Here is a 14,114-nt window from a genome sequence, read left to right as displayed (position 1 = left end):
TGTTGTCTTTTGCACTTCAGGGCCACCATACAGGGTTGCTTTTTGTAATTAATGAGTTCTTAGTGCAGCATGCATGCCAAGCAACATGATTTACTTTAAACTGTGAGTAAATTCTGGTAAATATTGGAGTCACAGATCCACTTTTTGATGTTAGTACCTGCATATTGTTCTTTTTGCATGTCTGTATTTAAACTGTTCCCCTTTTGTGTCTCAGTGTATTTGCTTGTTTGGCAGTTAGGCCATGTGATTGCATAAATTCCTTTTTGCACTGAAGGATTTCTGTGTTTTTGTGTTTGTACCAGTTTCCCAGTTTTGTGGCTGAGGCTGCAGAGCTAATATACTGTACAGTATGCTCTGCAACCAGCCAAAAAAAAAAGGCTTGTTCAAGTTTAAATCACAAGTCAAAGAATAAAATACAGTGTGCTGAAAGCTAATGGAATGGCTCTTCTTTCTCTCATGTCTATTGGGAAAACCTCCGCTCTGTGTGTGGGTGCAGGGTTTGAATACCTACAATCCTGACTAAATCTGTGGAATACAGAGTATTTTTTGCCTGGTATAGTTATGTCCGATCTGCTTCTGAGAGAAGAAAACAGTGAAATTCTTTGGATTGTCCAAATTGCCCTGCAGGGCCTCAAACAGCCCCCTGTACAGTTTGACAAACACAAACCTGATTAACATCATGTTGTGACCTTTTCCATTTGGAGAAACATTCATTGAACACTAAATGCAGAAACTATGTCCAAAAGCACATTTTCCACTAAAAATGTGAGCAAAATAAATACCGAAAGATGTGAATCTTGCAAAGAAAGGCAGATTAGGAGATAAATTGGAGCATAAACCATCTTGTCTCCTCTCTTTCAGCATGTTCCACTTCAGCTCCAATTTGCAAACTGGACTGACAATAAGTAAAACTTCATAAATCCTAACTATGTAATGTTTTGTGTGTGTGTGTGTGTGTGTGTATGTATGAGTGTGTTTTAATGAAAATAATGAAAGTTGTCAGTTGTAATTTCCTCTCAACTTGATCATTTGGCAGCGAGCGCAACGCTTTAGCTCCCTCTGGTGGAGATGAAAGACACAGACCCTGGCAGAGATTCTCTCACGGAAAAAAAAAAAGCATACAAGCATTAACGTTGTACTAATAAAACATAAAAATAATCAGCTAAAAGACTGGACAAGCTTTTTAACTGTCTTTTTTTTTAATCTTTTGTTTTACTGGATGTTTGTACCGTACTAAAAACGGACGTTCACTTTTGCGCTCTTGGGAAATTAGGAGGACCTCTACTGGTCAAAGGAAGAACTACTAAATACCTGGATACCTATTATTATTATTATTATTATTATTATTATTATTATTATTATTATTTGTAGGGATACAGTTATATTCTTATGTCTTCGACTTTTTGTGGATTTTTTTTATTTTTATTGTTCATTGGTGGCTGTTGGTATTAGAAAAACTGCACAAAAACATCACAAAATTGTTTTGAAATACATTTCTGAGTAAATTTGCACTTGCAGAGAAGAACATAACTTTGAAAACATCGTCTTTTCTTGTCATTTATTTTCATTTTCAACTGTATTCCTTACTTAAATGAGTCAAATGTTGCAAAATCGGTTTACATAGCTGGGGCTGTTTTCACCAGCGCCCTGTAGGTGTCGCTGTTTAGCCTTAATAGATAAGGATCAGAAACAAAGCAATGGGGGGGAAGAGAACTGAGTGCATGTGTAGTTTTATATTGGTTATGAGAAGTTGCTGTTTCCAGTAAATAATAATTAATTGCTACAAATAATTAATTCATTCAGCTTTAGCCTGTTATCTTTGTGTGTTATGATACTTTACTGTTTTAGTTTGGAACTCTGAATTGAATTAATAAATAATATAATTGAAACACAAAACAAAAGGAACAATTTATAAAGAGTCATATAGGGCACAGGATGCACATTCCTGAACCACCCAGCAGGTGGCACAACACACACAGTCTTCCTTTTGGCCTTAAAAAATTAAACTGGCAAAGATGTTTTTTGTTGAAGTGTGGTGCTGCTAGCTAATTATGCATATAATGTATTACATATCGCAGTAACATCTTGTTAAAATTTCATTTTGAAGATGCATTTTCAACATTCGGAACATTATTAGTTGCAAACGCGGCTGCCATGGCTGTAACGCCAACTCAGAATCCTCAGGTTGCTCTGTTTCTTCAGGAGTTTCCGAGCAAAAATTCCAACCCGGCATCGCCGACCGAATGGTCCCCCCTGAAAATTGGTCCGCCCTGCCTTCACTGCACATGCGTCATTAGCCGCTGTTCACTGGTTATCACCTCGTTTCTGCTTCAAACTGCACTCCAGTCATCATCTATCTCAGCAAAAGATATCTGAAGCTTTTGTGCAACAATCATTTCCACAAAAATTCGGCATTATTTCATCATAAAAGACGGAGGAAGCCATCAGAGCGCCGCAGCCACATGAGCTGCTTGCTGATGCGTTCACTGCACGTCGGTCATTTCAAAGCGTCACAGAGTATCGCCTGGTTTCTGCTTAAAATGGCATTGTTTCTGCTTAAAACTGACTTTAGAATGATTTAAAAGGGTTTTACCTTTATCATCTGATGGTTAATAATCCCATTAATCCATTTGATCGCTTTATCTCAGACGAGCTGCTGAGTTCCGAAATGATGCATGTGCAGTGGAGGCAGGTCAGACTGATTTTTAAGGGTGGACCGTTCAGTGTGCTACAACTGTGTCGCAGACCGAATGGTCCATCCCTAAAAATTGGTCCGCCTTTTGCGTCTGCGCATGCATCATTTTGGACCACAGCGGCATATCTGAGATGGAATCTCTTCACCCAAAGCTATCAAATGGATTAATGGGATTATTAACCATCAGATGATAAAGATAAAACCTCTTAAATCATACTAAAGTCAGTTTTAAGCAGAAACAAGGTGACCGTCCTATGTGCAGTGAACACATCAGCTAGCAGCTCGTTTATCCGCAGCGCTCTGATCGCTTCTGCCCTTTTATTATGAAATAATGCTGAATTTATGTGGAAATGATTGTTGCACAAAAGTTTCAGATATCTGTCGCTGGGATAGATGATGACTGGTGTGCAGTTTGAAGCAGAAACGAGGTGTTAATTAGAGGTGGGCAGATCAATACTAATATCGATAACATCGATACCAATGCTGGTATTAATATTGAACGGTCCTCCTGTAAAAAGATCGATACTCAAGCTTTTTTTTCTCTCCCGCATGCACTGACTGCTGTGCATGCAGATTCATCAAAGTCTACTCTCTGTCTGTAAGAGTAGTGCTGTGCTGTGTCATACAACATGGAGCAGCGCACCCTTGTATTGTGGTTTGTCAGCCTTCTACCTCAGGAGATTTTAAGTTGCGTTGAGTGATTTTTTTTTAAACAAAAATGTTGATTGTGATAATAAAGTATTTTGTTGTCACGTACAATGTTTGGCGAAATTCTATCCTAGGTCTTTAGGATCCTTTGGATCTATGAAGCTTAAATATGAAAAAGTATCGGTATCGGTAATACTGGGCCTGTATTTACTTGGTATTGAATCAATACCAAAATTCCCTGTATCGCCCATCTCTAGTGTTAATCTGTGAAATGCGTCATCGGTGGGGAACGACTGATTTTTAGGGGGACTGTTCCCAGCAACAAGTTAGAACTAGAGGTGGGCGATACCGGGAATTTTGGTATTGATCCGATACAAAGTAAATACAGGCCCAGTATCGCCGATATCGATGCTGATACCTTTTCATATTTAAGCTTCATAGATCCAAAGGATCCAAAAGACCTAGGATAGAATTTTGCCAAGCATTGTGCATGACACCAAAATAGGTTATTATCACAATCAACATTTTTGTTTAAAAAAATATCACTCAACACAACTTAAAACAAAATCTCCTGAGGTAGAGGACTGACAAACCACAATACAAGGGTGTGCTGCTCCATGTTGTGTGACACAGAGCAGCACTGCTCTTACAGACAGAGAGTAGACTTTGATGAATCTGTGTGCGCAGCAGTCAGTGCGTGCGGGAGAGAAAAAGGCTTGAGTATTGATCTTTTTACACGAGGATCGTTCAATATCAATACCAGCGTTGGTATCGATATTAGGATCGATCCACCCACCTCTAGTTAGAACCTCCGACCTTCTGAGTGTTTTGAACGCAGCTTAAATCGAATGTCCACATGCCCCCTCTAGCGGTCATTCCCTTGAAATCTTGTGTTGTGCACTTAAGAGCCACCGTATTAACAATTTTAAGTGCGGTTTATACGTTGTAACCCTCCGTTTTTTTTTCCTGTCCGTTTAGATCTTTAAGGAGGGTGCGTTCGTTTTTATACCTGCCCACGCGGTAGCCGCATCACTCCTGCGCTCGCGCTACTAAACTCTCTCTCTTGCGCGCGCGCGGTGGGAAAGATGGCAGCGCATCAGAAGGAGCTGTCAGACTCTCCACCCGGCTTCTCGTTGCTTGTCGGACAGCAGCATGTTGCCCTCTGAAATGGCTTCGAGCGACGCGCCGGCCGCCTGACGGACATCGCAGAGTATATTTCGTTTGGAAAACGCCGTGGAGACCCTGAAAGCTTGCGGCTAGCCGCGTTAGCACGTAGCATTTTGCTCCCCCCGCCCTGAACATCTGCACATCCAGCGCAGCCGCTGCAGGCTCCGGCCGCCGGGGCAGCATCGCTTGGCATCACAGCTGCCGGATCGTTTTGAGGACAACATTTGAATTCAGGCGGACCGCAGAGGACCATGAGGTAAGCCGCAGTGTGGTATTTTGTGCGCTTTTGCTTCACAGTGAGTGAACGCACCAAACGCAGGTCTTTCTTGGACCTTGCGGAGGAATTCACGGGGTTTGGATAGTGGTGCAATTTGTGTTTATAATAATTAGGTTTTAGCCACATGCTATCAAACAGCCGACTTTTTGTTTATGCTCTCTGATGTGTCACCTGGAGGTTGTCTGCAGAGGAAAGGGGCGGTGTTGTCATGGCAACCAGACTACACGTGCAGAATGGCTGTGCATCATGATGGTTTAATTGTGACTGATTGGGTGGTACAGAGCGCTTATGTGCGCGCGTGCGCCTTCCAGGCTGAGGACCAATCAGTGCCAGAGTGTGAGACCAATTCATTGGCAATTAACCAATAAGATGAAAGATTGGTGCTGCGCGAGGTGGGTGTGGTCCGGGTCAGCTGGATGTTTATTCCATATGTAAGCGGCATTTTGTGGCGGTTACAGACTATAAGAATAAATGCTAGTAATCGTAAAAGTGATCAAATTGAATGAAATGGTGTTTTGAGACATTTGTAACAGCTACGCTTTGTTTATAATGAAAAAATGTCAATTGAAAACATTGTCTTGATCTGCTGTGTAACTGTGTATATAAACTGGTTATCTGCTTTGATCTGCTTTTTTAATATTATATATTGTCTTATATTTTATATGAATAGAGGGTTTTATTCCAAAGTTGCAGTTAGAGTTTATCTGTATATGTGGCAGTTATGTTTGACTTCTGAGCTAAAGAATTTTAATCATGTTCAAAAATTTTTATTTTTCTTTACTCCAAGTAATAAAATGCATGTATACAGTCATCATAACTGTAGATAATTACAAATATTTTGGATTTTTCTGCAAGAAATCATTCAAATTTTTATGCAGTAGTTAACTTTTCATGATATTGTGGTTCTCATTTCGAAAACCATATGATTTGATACGGTTATATTACAGTACATGGCGTATCAATGCTCCCCGGCTGCACTCATCTTTCTGTTTTACATTTGAGATGCTGTTATTTGTTAGAGGCAGTAACATACTTAATAGCGAACACAACTTTCCATGCTCCATTGTGTGGGTGCATGTTTTATATCACAGGTCTTTTATATCAAATGTCTTCATGCTGCGAGCATTGATCTCATTCAGAGAGAAACCAAAACTGGAAACACACAAGACTGGGTTTATGCACTGTTATGGCAAAGAGAACTGTTCTGTGCAGACATTTGACATAAATAATACAACATCATTGGAACTGCAATTTCAGTATCTGCTCTGTTGTTCAAAGGGGCTGTAATTATTCATATTTTAAGTATTAATATAGCAGCCAATAACTTATTTTTAAGCAAAGATTTAGTGGCTTAATAGTGTTGTTTACAGAGACTGACATAGCACTCCCTCTGTTCACTGAGCTTTTCTGCCCCCTATTTATACACTTGGTCAGCCACACATGCACATTTAGGGCATTAGATTTCCACATGTGCATGCAAGTCCCACCCTGTGAAACCCTTCCCCCTGTCCACATTTAAAAAGCCAGCAGTACTTGCTATACTCACCAAATAGCTGTTGATTTTTTTTTTCCCCCAAGATGACAGACAGCAACTACTTAGAAATTCCTCCAGAAACCATATCCAGACTGTAAAAATGCCTCTGACCAAGATTGGTTGGACTACAGTCCTGGTTCCAACTGCTGTTCCTTCTTCTCAATGCAGAAGGAGGAGGGTTGTGTGTGCAGGAAGGTGAGCTTTGCTTATGTCCTGAAATATGGAGAGAATGCGACATCTAGTAGCAGAAAAAAAAAATCACAACAGCTTTGAAAGAGAACATGCTAAAGCAGCGCACATTAAATTATACAGCGGTGTTTACAACCCAAAAATCTGCCGTGTTTAGTCAGATTGCATTTTTGTATGATGGAGGTGTGCCATGTGGTATATGCCTCACAGTTTTTGTCAACATACCTTTTCCTCTGGCAGTGTTGACTTCTGGAAATTGAGTAGGCTCCTGTGTGGAGAAATTTATTCTGACGTTTGAATTGGAACAAAAACTAAACCTTGGAAACTGTTAATGTAGCATTCCGTTTCATCTGTTTCTGATTTGTCAAGATTAGCTGCAGTAGTTTCTATGATATCCAGCTGTGGGGAGGTAGATTTCTGGTGTAAATGTCAGGGACAGTAAAGCTCAGACTGATGCTTTCTGTCTGGGATTTGGAATGAAGAACTGATTCTGCGTTTGATAGCACCACACTGTCTGATTTCTGCTTTTGATCCTGAGTTATGAGGCTTCTACTGGAGGATGACCATTTGTCTCATTTAATGATCATTAGACAATTATTTTAAAAGTCAGTACTTTTATTCTTCTTTTTTTTTTTCGCCCACAGTTCATTTACTGTTCAAACACCAAAAAATAACTTGCTGGGTGATGAACTCACATTTTTGAACTTGGTATAACTTCTTGAGTGCTCACCCTAGATTGGCAACCATAACATTTTAAGATCCCAGGACATAAATAGCATTTCCTGTTAGTTTTGTTGATTTTGTTTTAGGTTTCTGGGGATATTTTCCATTATTTATGCCCCTATTCTCTTTTTAACATTCAACCAGTACTGATGCTATTGTAATTCTTTTACTACACAATTGTACAGAGCTACGGCTGTAGTTTTACAATTCAAAAATGTTATTTTGTAATTTGAAGATTCCATTTCAACATTTCGGTCTGTTCTGCTATATTACAACCCCTGGCAAAAATTATGGAATCACCGGCCTCGGAGGATGTTCATTCAGTTTTTAAATTTTGTAGAAAAAAAGCAGATCACAGACATGACACAAAACCTAAGTCATTTCAAATGGCAACTTTCTGGCTTTAAGAAACACTATAAGAAATCAAGAAAAAAAGATTGTGGCAGTCAGCAACGGTTACTTTTTTAGACCAAGCAGAGGAAAAAAATATGGAATCACTCAATTCTGAGGAAAAAATTATGGAATCACCCTGTAAATTTTCATCCCCAAAACTAACACCTGCATCATATCAGATCTGCTCGTTAGTCTGCATCTAAAAAGGAGTGAACACACCTTGGAGAGCTGTTGCACCAAGTGGACTGACATGAATCATGGCTCCAACACGAGAGATGTCAATTGAAACAAAGGAGAGGATTATCAAACTCTTAAAAGAGAGTAAATCATCACGCAATGTTGCAAAAGATGTTGGTTGTTCACAGTCAGCTGTGTCTAAACTCTGGACCAAATACAAACAACATGGGAAGGTTGTTAAAGGCAAACATACTGGTAGACCAAGGAAGACAAAGCGTCAAGACAGAAAACTTAAAGCAATATGTCTCAAAAATCGAAAAATGTACAACAAAAGAAATGAGGAACGAATGGGAGGAAACTGGAGTCAACGTCTGTGACCGAACTGTAAGAAACCGCCTAAAGGAAATGGGATTTACATACAGAAAAGCTAAACGAAAGGCATCATTAACACCTAAACAGAAAAAAACAAGGTTACAATGGGCTAAGGAAAAGCAATTGTGGACTGTGGATGACTGGATGAAAGTCATATTCAGTGATGAATCTCGAATCTGCATTGGGCAAGGTGATGATGCTGGAACTTTTGTTTGGTGCCTTTCCAATGAGATTTATAAAGATGACTGCCTGAAGAGAACATGTAAATTTCCAGTCATTGATGATATGGGGCTGCATGTCAGGTAAAGGCACTGGGGAGATGGCTGTCATTACATCATCAATAAATGCACAAGTTTATGTTGATATTTTGGACAATTGAAAGGATGTTTGGGGATGATGAAATCATTTTTCAAGATGATAATGCATCTTGCCATAGAGCAAAAACTGCAAAAACATTCCTTGCAAAAAGACACATAGGGTCAATGTCATGGCATAGGGTCAGTGTCAATGAGCAGATCTGATTTGATGCAGGTGTTAATTTGGGGGATGAAAATTTACAGGGTGATTCCATAATTTTTTCCTCAGAATTGAGTGATTCCATATTTTTTTCCTCTGCTTGGTCTAAAAAAGTAACCGTTACTGACTGCCACAATCTTTTTTTCTTGATTTCTTATAGTGTTTCTTAAAGCCAGAAAGTTGCCATTTGAAATGACGGTTTAGTTTCATTTGGCTAAACAACGTAGTTATCAGATATTTACATCTCAGATGATATAAAATTTTTTGAAACACCATGTACTTTAAAGAAAAAAGAAGAAACGTGAGCTCCATTAGGCCAATATTATTGACACTGCTTGGTGTGTATTAACATGAACAGTTGGTGGTATGTGCGTGACCCATATGGTGACCAGCTTTGATTGCAACTGTGCTGATTTAATGCAGAAAATGTGCAAACATGTAGGGTGGTCTTTAGTGTAGCGTGCAGCCTCATGCATTCCGTGTTTAACTTTCACTTCCACACAATACCAAAACTATTGGAGTGCAATAAAATCTGAACCATGCAATTTGTTAATTTATTTATATGAAAGATAGAGACCGAATGATCTGCACAGCCACAGCGCTCCGATACAGACAAAGCATTATTTAGCAAAACGTAATGTTTCGGGTGACCTGCCCTTCGTCAGACTTAAAGGCACAAACTTTGACGAAGGGCAGGTCCCCCGAAATGTTACTTTTTGCTAAATAAAGCTTTTTCTGTATCGGAGTGCTGTGGATGTGCAGATCATTCAGTCTCTATCTTTGGTACAATTTTTCATGGTTCTGCACGCCTTTTTACGTGTTTTGGATGTGCGTGTCTTTATTGCATTACATTTATTTATATGAGCAATAATTTGTTTGTAATTAGTCATTTTGAATCATTAACAAAGCTAACTGTAACTAAAATGGAACAAAGTGCCATCTGTTAACCGAAAGCTGCAAGAAGCTGATTCACTTTTATGAATCTCTTATTCATATTTTGTCTTTGTCTTTTTGTCGTCGTTGCAAACTGCAAAGGACTGCTGTACTCTATCTGCATGCTCTAACAGCCTTTATTTTTCCCTTGTGTGTAGCAGGGGAAAGATGGACTTCAGTGTTGCGGAAGTTGTTGCTCAGAGGTTGAGTCACGCCTGTGCACAATGCTGCATCCGCGTCGCATCAATGAGTAACAACATGCACATTTGACAATATGCAGTCTGACATCCATAACACAAAATGCAAAAGGACGAGGTGCACGATGAGACATCCAGTGTCAGGTGTGAGGTCATGTGTCTCATCTCTGTTGTGAATCTGTATTATAACCAGTGATGCCGGTAACGCGTTACTTAGTAACGCGTTACTCTAATCTGACCACTTTTTTAGTAACGAGTAATCTAACGCGTTAATGTTTCCAAATCAGTAATCAGATTAAAGTTACTTCTCCATGTCACTGTGCGTTACTATTATTTTTCATTGTGGGTCGATAACAGCATTAAACTTGGTCCGTGGGCAGGGGGTCGGGGTTCGACTGAACTGCCCACTTTAAGCGAGCTGTGAGCTTTTAATCCGCGGTTTTTTGCAGCTGCTCGACTCGTCCTCACCTCTTAAAGCGCGGTGATCAGCACACCTGCACTGAGCTTTACAAAGACATTTTTATACTTTTTTCCTCCTTTATTTAGAATTGTGAGCTGAGCCGCTCTGTATCTGGTCGTTAAAAACAGCTGATCCTCCGCGACACGTCAACAACTAACACTATTTTCCACTCAAATGCACCTAAACTCTCTTTCTGAGGACCACATGATGTGAAAACGCAATAAAACTTTCTTACCTGTAAATCTGGTCATGTTTTCTGCATAAATAAATGTTATCCATTCTTTGTGCTCAAACGCCAAAGCAGGGGCGAATCTAGATGGAATGGGGTCGTGGGGCAAGGATGTGCCCCCCGCACAACACCCCTAGATTAAAGTTGCAATTTTGAAGCCGTTTTTTACTACAACTAATATTGCTTAAAATAATAATAATTTCGACAAGTAAAATGTTTAGAGAGAATTTAAATGTTAGAAAAATGTTAGAATTTAATAGTTACCTTTATAAACAATGTAGGTTCGAAATTGCAAGTTTTACTGTTACAGTGCTGTCAACAGTTAAATATGAGGTCAAGAAAGACGTCTTTATTTTACTTTTTATAAAACAAGTATTTATTTTCATTGAAGTCAAGAAAGGGTGACTATAAAGTGAGTTTTGGCAAAACAGGTATCATTGTCATGTTGAGGTGGCAGAGGGTTGTTGTCGGCAGCTGGGAAAAGTAACTAAAAAAGTAACTAGTAATCTAACTTAGTTACTTTTACAATTGAGTAATCAGTAAAGTAACTAAGTTACTTTTTCAAGGAGTAATCAGTAATCAGTAATTGGATTACTTTTTCAAAGGGTGAAAACAGTGGGGTTTATGAGTTATAATTATGCACAGTGAGTTGTGAAGCTGATCCACATGGATGCGTGTAATCAAATCTTTGTGAATGAGACGTAAATCACTCCCTCCGTCTCTGCAGCTCCTCTGCCAGCTGCCATTGATGTGTGGCATCATGAATACGATTAGCTTGTGTAAGTCAGGCAGTGTGTGAAATTTCTGAAATTCAGTCCCGTGTTTCTGACGCGATGGTCTTTAACTTCTTCTTTGCTCTTCTACTCATTTAATTCTCCATTTTTCTTTCCAGCTCCTTTTATATTTTGTGTAGTATGCACATAATGTCAATGATGAAATTGTACTTGGAGTAAAAGACATCACATCTAGAGGTCCAGTGTAATCTGATTTTTGAAATAAAGGCAGCAAATAGTGCAGACTCTCACCCACTTAAAAAGCTTTGTTTAAAGATATATTAGTTTATTGTAAATTTTAGGATTAGGTCAACATCCCCTTTTTAATACTAGGTCACTTTAAACATGACAGGTTCAGAGTGGAATAAGAGCATTTCCTACACAGTAGAGATACTAAGCTGAGCACACCAATTATCATGGTATTGACTTTGGTTGGGTGGTATGGCTGAAAATTTGAAGCACATTCAGCAGTGGCACATTCATTTTTCTTAAAATGTAAGTAATGTGAATAGACATGGCCTAGATTGTGAGCAAATCTTTAATTCAGAAATTAAGTGTAGTTGTAATAATAAGAATTTTAACAAGTAGGCCAGTGTATTTAGTAATTCGGCAAAGTTTGTGCCTGTAATCCCAATCCTTGGGGCATTCTAATTACGCTGTTGGTTCTACTGTATCAGGTGGGACCAAAATTTGGGACCAGGGGCGTTGGTCATAAGACAAATCAGACAAATGTAAAACGTGTAAGCGGGTAGACTGTTAGATGAAAATAAAGTTAACCGATCTGTGCTACAGAATTACAGCAAACTGTGCTGTTTGTAGAAGACATTACCGTAACTTGAAGCATTCTACAAATTTTCAGTCGGTCACTTAAGTGCACTTAATCGCTTGGCCGCCACCCATATACTCATCTGAAAGAGGAACTGTGATTCACACTCTTGAGTAAAAGATGGCAGTAATGCGCCATGAAGCTGGATGCTAACTGCTGTAATACAAGAAGCAGAAGGTGAATATCGGAATGAGAATGACGGGCTGGATGTCTTAGAGAACAACTGAAATTAATAAATCGTGCTCAAACTGAAAGACTACACTTGGAAAAACGAGGGATTATAATCATGCTGCTCAGCATGCCAGTTGTTTGGACTTTGTGGAACAGGCAGAACAGCAGCTAGCAGGACAGCTAAGCTGAGGCTAGCTGTTCTGTTTTAAAAATGTAAAGGAGTTTTAAAACATTTAAATACATTTAGTGAGCTAAATGTGTACATGTCCCTCTTGTTTCTTTCTTTGTCTGTTTAATGTTGCATCATGTTTTTCATCAGGCAGGAAACATTTGGCATTTTGAATAATCAGGTCCCATCTTATCTTAGGGACCTCGTAGTACCATATTACCCCAATAGAGCGCTTCGCTCTCAGACTGCAGGCTTACTTGTAGTTCCTAGGGTTTGTAAGAGTAGAATGGGAGGCAGAGCCTTCAGCTTTCAGGCTCCTCTCCTGTGGAACCAGCTCCCAATTCAGATCAGGGAGACAGACACCCTCTCTACTTTTAAGATTAGGCTTAAAACTTTCCTTTTTGCTAAAGCTTATAGTTAGGGCTGGATCAGGTGACCCTGAACCATCCCTTAGTTATGCTGCTATAGACGTAGACTGCTGGGGGGTTCCCATGATGCACTGTTTCTTTTTCTTTTTGCTCTGTATGCACCACTCTGCATTTAATCATTAGTGATCGATCTCTGCTCCCCTCCACAGCATGTCTTTTTCCTGGTTCTCTCCCTCAGCCCCAACCAGTCCCAGCAGAAGACTGCCCCTCCCTGAGCCTGGTTCTGCTGGAGGTTTCTTCCTGTTAAAAGGGAGTTTTTCCTTCCCACTGTAGCCAAGTGCTTGCTCACAGGGGGTCGTTTTGACCGTTGGGGTTTTACATAATTATTGTATGGCCTTGCCTTACAATATAAAGCGCCTTGGGGCAACTGTTTGTTGTGATTTGGCGCTATATAAAAAAAATTGATTGATTGATTGATAGTTTGAGATAATTTCACCTGCTCAAGACAAGACAGTTTATTAATTTATTTACGATAAAGCACAGCATCTCACAGCCACTAATGTACGAGTGACTAAATAAATCAATTAATGTAAATCAATTAATTTGAAATCAAACAAGAGAAAAATGTAAAAATAGCATCTGAGCTGTCTTTCATGTAGACTCTTAAAATTGTCTGTCAAAGATGATATGATGATGTTGGGAACAGTGACTAGACAGATGGAGAGATGCAACACTGCAGGAAAAGTGTTTTATTTTAATTTATTTAATTTACTCTGGAAAGCGTGCACCTTGTTTCTGTGGGAAAAGCTACATGACGCAACTTACTGCAAGCAGTCGCTGGTATCTGACGTGAAGGGGTCAAATATAGTGTAATGTCACGTGGATCTTGACAGGATTAAGAAATTTGACATGCACCAATCTATCAAAGTCAGATTCAAGCCAAATGCAGCTGTAGGCAAGTGAACGTCTATGCAATGGTATCCTCACTGATCACAGAGCAAATGTGTCATGTGACAGTTTTGCAGTTAGACCGATCAATAAAAATAGCCTGTTGGCGGCTGGACAGCGTGTAATGCATGAGCAAGTGGGGTGTGCTGTACTAGAAAGAGACCACGGTCAGACATTTTTCTGCAATGTGAGAGGATGTGCAGTAAATATGGGAGGGTTTTATTGGTTGCTGGTGTGGTGTGGTGTGGAATGTATCCAGCAGATTAGAGTTGCAGCCACATGCACACTATCTCTGCACAATCTTCACATCATTTCGGGCACATGCAAAAAGATAAATGTTGACGTTGCA

This window comes from Thalassophryne amazonica, chromosome 21 (genome assembly GCF_902500255.1).
Source record: "Thalassophryne amazonica chromosome 21, fThaAma1.1, whole genome shotgun sequence".
Taxonomy (NCBI): Eukaryota; Metazoa; Chordata; class Actinopteri; order Batrachoidiformes; family Batrachoididae; genus Thalassophryne; species Thalassophryne amazonica.
This window is presented reverse-complemented; position numbering follows the sequence as displayed.